Source organism: Sturnira hondurensis, unplaced genomic scaffold, assembly GCF_014824575.4.
Source record: "Sturnira hondurensis isolate 20B ecotype Veracruz unplaced genomic scaffold, ASM1482457v3 Scaffold0023226, whole genome shotgun sequence".
In the NCBI taxonomy this organism is placed as follows: Eukaryota; Metazoa; Chordata; class Mammalia; order Chiroptera; family Phyllostomidae; genus Sturnira; species Sturnira hondurensis.
The window spans coordinates 2151440-2163200 of record NW_028095857.1 but is presented as its reverse complement, the minus strand read 5'-3'; the positions used below and the strand labels follow the sequence as shown (position 1 = coordinate 2163200).

The window sequence follows — 11761 nt, the reverse complement described above, 5'->3', positions numbered from 1 at the left end:
CTGGCATCACTCCGCCCTGCTTAGTTCATGTCCATGGGCTGTACACATAACTTCTTTGGCTTTTCCATTTCCTATATTTTTCTTAATCTCCCCCTGTCTATTTTATGCATATCAATTTTTCATCTTTTTTAATTTTAGCATATGCCACATATCAACATAATTTTACATGAAGAGAAACCATTGAGGGAATGACTAATATGGTGTCCTTACAAGGAAATAAAGAAAAGGCAATATAAGAAATTCTTTCATATAAAGACTTTCAATCTGCATCATTTTCTCAAGATATAAAACCTTAATATTAGAAGTAAAGAGAAAAACAACAATGAAAACAATAACATAGAAGGCCAAGGAAAAGGAATTTCTTATGCAGATGGATTGCATACATAGTATATATGTATGGGCTGAGTTATAATAAAAATGTATTATATGTATATGTATGTACTTATGTATTATAGTGAATTCTGGTGTACAGTTAGAAACAGCAATATCCAATCAAGAATGATTGTACTGATGTTTTTTCAGTCTTCAGTTACATGACGAATTAGAGCCGTGCAACAGTCACTTCTGGTCAGCAGTATAATGATAAATGCTTGATAAGATATAATTTTTCTCCTTGTTCACTTGTAAAAATTGGTGTTTTTTCATAATGTTCTACAAGTTCTTCCATGGTGCTGAACTTACACTGCCGAATGCAATAGACAGTCTCTTTTAGCTGGACTCTAAAATGCTTGTTTTTCCCTTGTGCTTTTAGTGATACTTAGAAATCATTTGGCGAAGACTCACTATCAAAATGGAGGAAATAACCTTTGTGCCCTCTTTCATTTAATGCCATTTCTGCTTGATGCCTGGTAACCTTCCCATAATACCAAGGATTGCCAGCAAACTTTCCAGTGAGTGAAGGCCAAATATAATCACACTATGGAGGTGATGGTTCCAAACCTGAGATTAAAGGATTATTCTGCACAATGAAAACATAGTTTTTTGGTGCCAGACCAACCATTCTATTGATCTTCCTGCATTTCTACCACTCAGGGTCATTTTCAGGTTTTTAAATATTATCCATTACATCTCCTTTCTCAAAATTAAGTTCTTCATTATTGGCTGAGCTGAATGGATAAAGAGCTTGTACCACATTGAACACTTGCCCAGTATTTAGGTTATGGATGACTGCTGCTAATTTCTCTGACAGAGAACCCACATGGTCACCCAAAGGACTATCACCTTCCTCAGTTACGCAGTTTGAAGGGAACCGTTCAACTTGTCTATTGTAGCCACCACCCATCAATGTGTTTCTCCATGATGATAATCTCTGTCCCTTTTATCAATGATAATTCATCCCCTCTCTCTGTCATATAGTTAAATTTCACATATGCAGGCATGTTGAGGTCATAGAGACATTCCCCTAGGTCAACAGAGCTATCATCAGCAGGAGATACAGCATTTGGCACACTAGGTTTTCTTTTGACTTTTCCAATGCCTAAGGTATCTTTTGGGTTTTTTACAATAGATGCTTTCTGATCACTGTTTTTCCTTTCCACATAGTTAGAAAGCACAAACCCCCTTTTATTCATGGAATTTCAAACTTGCCACTAAGACTTAGAATCATCCAGAAGCCATAGTTTCTCACTCTTCTTAATTTCCAGCTCTTGTTCTTGTTGTGCCCCATAATCAAATTTGGCTACTATCACCACTTCTTCTGCCATCTTTCAGTAGCTTCAGCACTGAGGGAGGGAACAGGGATACCACCTGGCTGCCATGATGGCTGTTACAGCACAAGGCCTCCGCTTTACCGCCCTCAGTTTTGCTCCTTATTCCCTATATCTTTCCCCCCCAAAACTCCCCTTCCCCAGCCCCAGTGATAACCCAGTATGTGATCTTCCTTTCACTCATTCTGTTCTTATTCTAGTTGTTTCCTTTTTTGTTTGTTTTTCTTTTATGTTCCGTTTTTGATAGTTGTGACTTCATTGTAATTTTACTATTCACAGTTTTTGATCTTCTATTTCTTAAATAAGTCCCCTTAACATTTCATATAATAAGGGCTTGGTAATGATGAACTCCTTTAATTTTAGCTTATCTAGGAAGCACTTTATCTGGCCTTCCATTCTAAATGACAACTTTGCTGGGTAGAGTAATCTTGGATGTAGGTCCTTGCTTTTCATGACTTTGAATACTTCATTTGAGCCCCTTCTTGCCTATAAAATTGCTTTTGGGAAATTAGCTGATGGTCTTAGGGGAACTCCTTTGTAGGTAACTCTCTTCTTTCCTCTGGCTGCTTTTAAGGTTCTCTGTTTATTTTTAATCTTAGACAATGTAATTATGGTATGCCTTTGTGTATTCTTCCTTGGGTCCATTGGACTCTCTGGCTTCCTGGAGTTCCTGGAAGTCTATTTTCTTCACCAGAGACTACAGTATTTAACCACCTATACCTCTTCCACCTGGTCTACCAATTGCTGCCTTACCATGAATCCTCTTCACTCTGGCTGCCCATCTCCACCCCTCCTATCAGTCTTGAGAAACACATTAATAATTAAAATAACCTATAATCTCACCATCATCATTTTAGTGTATGTACTTCACTCCTTTGCACAATATATGTTTTTTAATTAGTATAACTTTGCACCTGCAACTCTGTGTCTGAATTTTTATTATTTATCATTTTATAAATATTTAACCAAAAAGTGAATGTTTTTTTAATATCCTTACTCATAGCTGCATTATATTCCATTTTTGGTGTATATAAACATCTTCCTATAGCAAAATCTTTAATTATTAACTTTGTATAATTATTAAAAAATGCTGCTATGTGGTTATTTTTGTCTACATAGCTTGATATTTTCTTACCATGCATTCTCAGAAAGCTGTAATGTGAACATTTTACAGCTTTATGTATATTGTGTATTGTATGCACATGTGTTTATGTACACACAGTGATTGCTTCTAAGATAAATTGTTTGAACTCCTCCCAACATTATGTAAAAGTGTATCCGTGTGGATAAGTCAAGAACAACAACTGGCAGGGAGGCGGTGAAAAAACTGTGCAACCCAGAGTTCAAGCTCAGGGGAATAAAGCATAAAAACTTAGGCTGTAAAAATCTGTGTGGGTTGCAGAAGCAGGAGAAACTCTCAGTCTCACACCAGAGTCCATTGGAGAGGCCCATGGAATCCTAGAATATACATAAATCTATCCCCCATCCCCAGGAATCAGCAACTGAAAGGGCATAATCTGCTTGTGGGAAGGCAGGGAAGTGGTTGAAAATGGAATGAGAGCTGAACAAAGTAGCAACTACATTGTTCCCTCTCTGACCCCTCCCCCACATTCAGTGACAAAATGCAGTGAGGTGGGTTACCCCAACCTGGTGAATACCTAAGGCCTTGCCAATTACAATGTAACAGGTGCACTGAGACAAAGAAATATGACCCAAATGAAAGAAGAGATTAAAACTCCAGCAAAAATATCTAAGTGATAAGGAGATAGAAAATCTACCTGATGCAGCTTTCAAAACACTGGTAATCAGGATGTTCACAGAATTAAGTATGGTCGCAAAATACAAGAAGAAATGAAGGCTATACAAAGTGAAGTAAAGGAAAATATACAGTGAATGAACAGAGAAGGGAAAAAAACTGTCACTCAAATCAACAGGTTGAAAAAAGGAAGACATAAACTTCCAACCAGAACAGAATGAGGAAATAAGAATGAAAAAAAAAAAAAAAGAGGAGAAGCTTAGGAAAATGTGAGACAACGTTAAGCATTCCAAATTCTGAATCATGTGGGTTCTGGAAGGAAAAGAGAAAAGTAAGATATTGAATCTTTATTTAAACAAACAATGAATGAAAAAGTCCCCAGTCTGGTGAAAGAAATAGACTTTCAGAAAATCCAGGAATCCCAGATAGTCCTAAACAAATTGCACCCAAGTTAGAACACACCAAGGTACATCATAATTAAGTTACCCAAGATAAAAGATAAGGAGGGACTCTTAAAAGCAGCCAGAGGAAAAAAGAGACTAACCTACAAAAGTATTCCCATAAGGCTGTCAGCTGATTTCTCAGAAGAAAACTGACTGGACAGAAGGGTCTGGAAAGAAGTATTCAAAGTCATAAAAGACAAGAACCTCCAAGGACATTCAAGATTGCTCTATCCAGCAAAGCTGTCATTTAAAATGGAAGAGCAGATAAAGTACTTCCAAGTTAAAGGAACAATAAGAGGGAGAAAAATGGGACAACTGTAATAGCATACTCAATAAAGTATACATAAAAAAGGATAGAGAGTCCAAAAATAAGCACAAGTCTCTATGGTCAATTTATACTTGACAAAAGGGGCAGATGTATAAAATGGAGTAGAAATGGCATGTTCAACAAATAGTGTTAGGAGATCTGGAAAACTACATACACAAAAATGAAACTCAACCACTGACTTTTACCATACACAAACATAAGCTCAAGGTGGAGAAAAGACTTAAATATAACCATGACACCATAAAAGTCCTACAAAAGAACAAAGGCAGGGAAATCTCAGATATTATGTGCAGCAATATTTTCACCCATATGTCCCCTAAAGCAAGGAACATAAAGGAAAAAATAAACAAAACAGACTTCATCAAAAATGAAAGGCTTCTGCATGACTAAAGAAAATGTCAGCAAAATGAAATGGAAACCAACCAGATGGGACAATGTATTTGCCAATGATACCTTGGACAAAGGTTTGGTCTCCTAAATATATATAGAGAACTCACACAACTCAACTCCAGGAAGACAAATAATCCAATAGATAAATGGGAAAAGGACCTGAAGAGACACTTCTCCAAGGAGGATATAGAGATGGCCCAGAGACATATGAAAGGATGCTCAGCATCACTAGCCACCAAAGAGATGCAAATTGTAACCACAATGAGATAACACTTCACAACAGTCTGAATGACCATCATAATCAAATCAACAAACAAGTGCTGGTGAGGTTGTGAAGAAAAGTGAGTCCCAGTACACTCTTGGTGGGAGTGCAGAGCAGTGAAGCAGCTGCGGAAAACAATTTGGAATTTTCTTGGGAAATGGAAAATAGAACTGTCTTTTGACCAAAGCAGGAATAATTCAAGCAGAAATTCTATTGTTTGGATTATACCTTAGGAATCTGAAACTACCTTTCAAAAGAACCTATGCACCCCAATATTCATAGCAACACGATTTAATATAGCCAAGTGCTGGAAGCAACCTAAGTGCCCACCAGCAAATTAGTGGATGAAAACTATGGTACAAAACTGGGAAGATGTCAGAAGAGTGAATGGAAGTCACAGTAACCTCCTCTGAGTACCAATCCGGAATTATAACTAAATTGTGGGTAAATCATATGGAACAAACAACTGCAATTGTAAGACAGAAGCCTTATAACCTTGGGCAGGTAGATGAATCAGCCTCAGGACAACCTGTTGGTTCAGGGTTGCAGTGGAGACTCTAGAGGGCTGGCCATGTCCCATAGGCTGCAATGCCAGAGGGATAATTAAGCGGCTAGTTGGATTCCCCTGAGAAGAATGGTGTCTAAACCCAAAGTTGGGGTACCTAGCCAGAGCTCTGGAGCCCAAAAGGTACACAGATAACAAATAGTGCTGAGTAGTGGCAGGCTTGCTCTCTGCCAGAGATGAATGACTGGAGACACAGAGAGCCAGTTAAAGGGCCAACACACGCATTTTTATTTGCAACCACTTACCCTAAGATCTGGCAAGTGTTGGGGCAGAGTGGGCTGGAGATGCTTGAGGAGATCCTTAAGACAAAAGCTTTAGGGAGAGAACTGAAGGACTTGACTCTGGGATCCCAGTGCTTAGTCATCATCCAGATGCCAGCATCCATCTTTCTCATGCAGAGCACTCCCTTCTAGCAAGAGCAGCCTGAGGGGAAACAATAGCCCTGACCCCAGGAAAGACTCTGTCCTGGCTCTGTGGGGTTTCAGCCTGACTGCTGAGTACAGAGGGAGCAGATTAACCATCTAAATTGAAACCACAGACAGTAGATCCCTACTAAAGGAGAGGCAGAGTGGATTAGAGATGCTTGAGGACAGACTGGGAATGGAGGCTTTGGGGATAAGGCTGAGATGATGGTAGCTGACAAGATTCCAGACCTGAGTCAACCCCCATAGGCAGCAACCATTCTGCTCAGGCCAACCACTCCCCCATGAGCAGCAGCAGCCAGAGGGGAAACAATAATTCTAACACCAAGAGGGATTCTGCCCCACCCTATTTTGCTTAAACTTGACTGCTGAGTACAGAGTGACTAGATTAACAACTGAAGGAGACAGCCAGACAGTAGACCCCTGGCAGTCTCAAACTGGCTGCCTGAGTTCAGAGGAGGTCAACATCTGACATCACCAGAAGTAAATCCAGAAAAAAAAAAAAACAATAGTAAATATTAGAGGCTACTGAGATGAAATCCACTGTGGTCTACTCCTTGATTTGTGATATTTACTTTCTTGCATAGCTTTTTAACCTTCATTTCTTGTCAAGCAAAACTGTGCATATTTAGTCACTAGATTTTTACACTATAGTTTATTTCAATTCACATATTTGCCTCACCCTTATCTTATCCAATTTTACCTTTTATTTTCTCTCATTATTTTCATTTTAAATTTTGTTTTCTCTGTTGCTACCACTTGTTTCCACTCAACATTCTTACTATTTCTTCCTATCTCAGTACATAAAAGTAATTTTTTGTCAATGGTCATTTTCCCTTTTCCCCCACTCTTGAAATGCCCATCTTCCCTCTTAACCTTTAGAAGTTTTTGCTATTTGGTTGTGGGTAGGGTAGTTGTTTCATTTTTTTTTCAATGTTATCTGTAGACCTTTACTAATTTTGTATTTCAAATATCAAATTTTACTGATCCCCTCTCCTTTTCTTTTAACTCAAATTTTTAATTTTGCCCCATCTTACCTATCTATTTCATTTTTTCTTCCATCTACTTCTCTTTCTTCCTGCGCTTTTACTTTTTATTCTCCTTTCATCTTTTTCCTTTCATCTCAAATTTTAATTTTTCTCCTTTCTAGTCTGTATTTAGTTCCTCACTCTCAGTATTCTCTCTCCCCTTATCATTTCAAAATCACCTCCCATTGCTCTAGACACCTCTTAAGCTGGTCTTTTTATATTTTTGACCTCTTATTCCCATCCCACCTATATTAATTTTAGCACATTTGCTGTTGATAGTGTTGTGGTGGATCTTTCTCTCTAATTTGGCTACTATTTTGTTATTATTTATTCATTATTCATCCTTCATTTTTCTTTCTCTTTCTAACTTCGTTTTATTTTTTATTTCTCTTTAAATCTCGTACTATGTATTTTCCCTCTCATACTCCATTCCGCGTTTTTCATTCCCTTTTCTAATTCATGAGGTAAATTTTACTTTCTCTTTTTACATTGCTCTGACTCCAGACTCTTATTAATGATCCTCCTTCTACCCTCACAAAATCATTTTTTTTCAGTAGGACATTTCATATCCACTCTCCTGTCTTATAATAGTCTGAATCGTTTTATACCCTTATTAATACAAGTTCATTTGCTCTTCATAGTGGAATTGTGAGCGGAGAGAGTTATCTTTGCTGGCATTGGTTTGTTTCCTGGGTTTTATGGTTTTGTTATGGCAGACTATGTACAATAGCACACAAGATGTGGTGGGCAGAGTGACCCTCAGACTATTAGCTGGAGGGAATGACCCACCAAAGAAGACACAACAACAATCAAAATCTAATTATATTCAGAAAGGCAATATAAAAGTAATAAAGGGCATCCCAAGAGCATCAAGTTCAGGAGATCAATGAGACTGCACCAACGAATCTCACTGGCTTCCTACCATAGAACTTCCCACCACAAAGTCAGGAAGTTGAAACAGAAATATTTAAGAAAGAGAAGCAGCCCTGGCTGGTGTAGCTCAGTGTATTGAGTGTGGTTCTGCAAACCAAAGGATCATAGTTTGATTCCCAATCAGGGCACATGCCTGGGTTGCAGGCCAGTTCCCAGCAGGGGACACATGAGAGGCAACCATACATTGATATTTCTCTCCCTCTCTCTTTTCCTTTCCCTCTAAAGACAAATAAAGAAAATCGTTAAAAAAGAAAGAGAAGCAAACAAGAAGAGTCCCACAAATAAAGGGAAGACAAAAAAAAAAAAACAACAACAAAACCCTCAATGAAAAGGAAAGGAGGAATCCTCAGAAAGAATGCTAAATGAAGTAGAGGCAAGTCAACTATGAGATATTGAGTTCAAAATGATGGCTATAAAGAAGATAATCAACTTAGTTTGAATTACCAAAAAATATGAGGAAACTACCAGAAACTTAGTGAAAACTATATCAGCATGAGAAACTACCTGGAAACAATCAACAAGACCCAAGAGGGAGTGAAGAATACAATTTCTGAATCTAAGAGCACAGTAGAAGGAATATGAAGCAGGCTCGGTGAAGCAGAGGATCAAATCAAAGAGCTGGAAGACATTGTAGGAAAAAAATGCCAAAAAGACCAAGAAAAAGACAAAAGAACCGAAAAGAATGAAGAGGGGCCCTGGCTGGTGTAGCTCAGTAGATTGAGCGTGGGCCTATAAAACACACGATCATGGTTTGATTCTCAGTCAGGGCACATGCCTGGGTTGCAGGCCAGTTCTCAGTAGGGGACACACGAGAGGCAACCATACATTGATAATTCCCTCCTTCTCTCCTTCCCTTCCCCTCTAAAGATAAATAAATAAAATCTTTACAAAAAAAGAACGAAGAGGGGATAAGGGAACTGCAGGACAACATGAGACAGATTAATAATGAATATAACAGGGATACAAGAAGGAAGAAAAAAGAGAAAGAAACAGACAATTTATTTGAAAAAAAATGATAGAAAACTTCCTTAACTTAATGACAGAAAACTCACACAAGTCCAGAAAGTACAGAAGGTCCCAGACAAGAAGAATCCAAAGAAGCCCACTGCAAGATACCTCATAATTAAAACAGCAAAATTTAAAGATAAAAAGTAACAAGAGAGAAACAAAAAGTAACATACAAGGCAACCCATATAAGGTTAACAGCTGACTTCTCAATAGAATCATTACAAGCCATAAGGGAATGGCAGTCCATTTTTCAAGTAATCAAATGCAAAGTCCTGCATCCAAGACTACTCTTCCCAGTAAGGGTCTCAATTGAAGTGGAAGGTGAAATAAGGAGAATTCCAGACAAAAGAAGGCCAAAGGAATACACTTCCACCAAAGCAGCATTGCAAGATAAGTTAAAGGGACTGCTTTAAGAAGATGAAGAGAAAGAGCGAGAGAGAGAGGAACACAGGTACAAAGGGAGTGAAATGGCAATAAATAAGTATTTACCAACAATAACCTTAAATGTAAGTGGATTAAATGCTCCAATTAAAAGGCATAGGTTAGATGAATGGATAAGGAAACATGACAGACACGTATGCTGCCAACAAAAGACAAACCTCAAAATGAAAGAACAACAGAGATTGAAATTGAGGGTTGGAAAAAGTATTCCAAGAAAACAGGCAGGAGAAAGAAGTGGAGGAATGATACCTATATGAGACACAATAGTCTAAAAAACAAAAGCCATGAAAAGAGACACAGAAAAACACTTCTTAATACTCAAGGAAAGAATCCATCAGGAATACATAAACATTGTAAACATATATACACCCAACATAGGAGCACCCAAATACATAGGGAAATCATGGAGGACTTCAAGAAAGATATTGAAAGAAACACAATTATAGTAGGAAGTTGTAACACCCAACTGTCAAAAATAGATCTTCCAAACAAGGATATCGTGGAACCTAATGATGTGTTAGATCAAATGGATATATTTATATTTATATTTATTTATATATTTATATACACTTTCAGTTTTATATAGCAAAATAGACATTCTTTTCAAGTGTACATAGAACATTTTCAAAGATAGACCAAATAATAGGACACAAAACAGGCCTTCACAAATTCAAATCAATTGAAGTGATGTCAAGGGTTTTCTCAGACCATAAGTGCTTGAAACTGAAACCAAACTCAAGGAAAAAAATTCAAAAATATTTAAACTCATGGAGGCTGAATAGCATGCTATTAACTAATAAACAAGTTAATATTGAGTTCAAGGAAGAAATTTTAAAAAATTCTGGAAACAAATGAAAATGAACTCACAACCTGAGTCCAAAACCTGTGGAGCACAGAGAAGGTAGTCCTGAGAGGGAAGTTCATTGCAATACAGGCATACCTAAAAAATATTAAAAAATTCAAATAAACAGCCTAACCCCACATCTATAAGAACTGGAGGAACAACAATAAACAAAGCACAGATGAAGCACAATGAAGGGCATAATCAAGATCAGAGCAGAATTAAATGATGTAGAGATTAAAAGAACAATTCAAAGGATTAATATATACAGGAGCTGGCTCTTTGAAATGACAAAAAAAACTGAGAAGTCTCTAGATTTATCAAAAAAAAGGGGAGAGGATCACAAAAAATAAAATCAGAAATCAAAGAGGAAAAATTACTACTGATACCACTGAAGTACAAAAGACTGCAAGAAGTATTATGAACAACTATATGCTAAGAAATTAAAAAATCTAGGTGAAATGAACATATTTTTAGAAAAATGAAATCTTCCAAAACTGAATCAAGAAGAACCAGAAAGCTTGAAAAGTCTGATAAAACCTAGTGAACTTACAGCAGTAATCAAAAACTCCCAGCACACAAAAGCCCTGAGCTGGATTGTTTCACAGGATAATTTTATATTTAAGGAAGTGCTAGCCCCTATTCTTTTCAGATGATTCAAAAAAAATCCAAGAACAGAAAAATCCTCCAAACTCTTTTCATAAGGCCAGCATCATCCTATTAAAAAAAAAAGATGAAGACACAACAAAGAAAGAAAACTATAGCACTGATGAACATGGTCGCTGAAATACTTAACAAAATATTGGCAAGCTGCATCCAGCAGTACATTAACAATATCTTCCATCATGATCAAATGGGACTCATCCCAGGGATTCAAGGATGCTAAGATATACAAAAATCAATAAACATAATGCATTACATAAACAAAACAAAAGGTAAATATCACATGATCATATCAATAGATGTGGAAAAATATTTGATAAGGTACAGCACCCATTTATGATAAAAACACTCAGCAAAGTGGAAGAGAGAGAGCATACCTCAACATAACAAAAGCCATATAAGAGAAACCTACAACCAACATCATACTCAATGGCCAAATGCTAAAATCTTTCCCGCTGTTTTCAGGAAGAAGACAAGGATGTCTGCTTTCACCAAATCTACTCAACATAATATTGGATGTTCTATCCACAACAATCAGACAAGAAGAAGAAGTAAGAGGCATCCAAATTGGAAAGGAGACAGTAAAACTGTTTGCAGTGACATGATAATATATGTAGAACACCCTATAGACTCCACCAAAATACTACTGACCTAATACTTGAGTTTGGCAAGACAGTAGGATACAAACTAAATAATCAGAAATTGAAGGCATTTTTTTGTACACTAACAACAAAATATCAAAAACAGACATCAGGAAAAACGTCTCATTTTTATAGCAACACAAAAAAAACCCACAACAAAGTACCTATGAATAAACTTAAACAAGGAGGCAAAATACCTTTACTTTAAAAACTGCACAATGCAGAACAAAGAAATTAAGGAAGACACAAATAAATGAAGCAAATACGTGTTCATGGAGTGGAAGAATTAACGTCATCAAAATGTCCAACTACCCAAAGTAATTTATAAGTTCAA

At 37.0% G+C, this 11761-nt stretch overlaps 1 pseudogene; it reads right to left on the bottom strand.

Moving 5' to 3' along the window:
* Positions 1 to 465: 465 nt before the first annotated feature.
* Positions 466 to 1740, bottom strand: LOC118980733 (cytoplasmic protein NCK1-like; annotated as a pseudogene).
* Positions 1741 to 11761: the final 10021 nt, after the last annotated feature.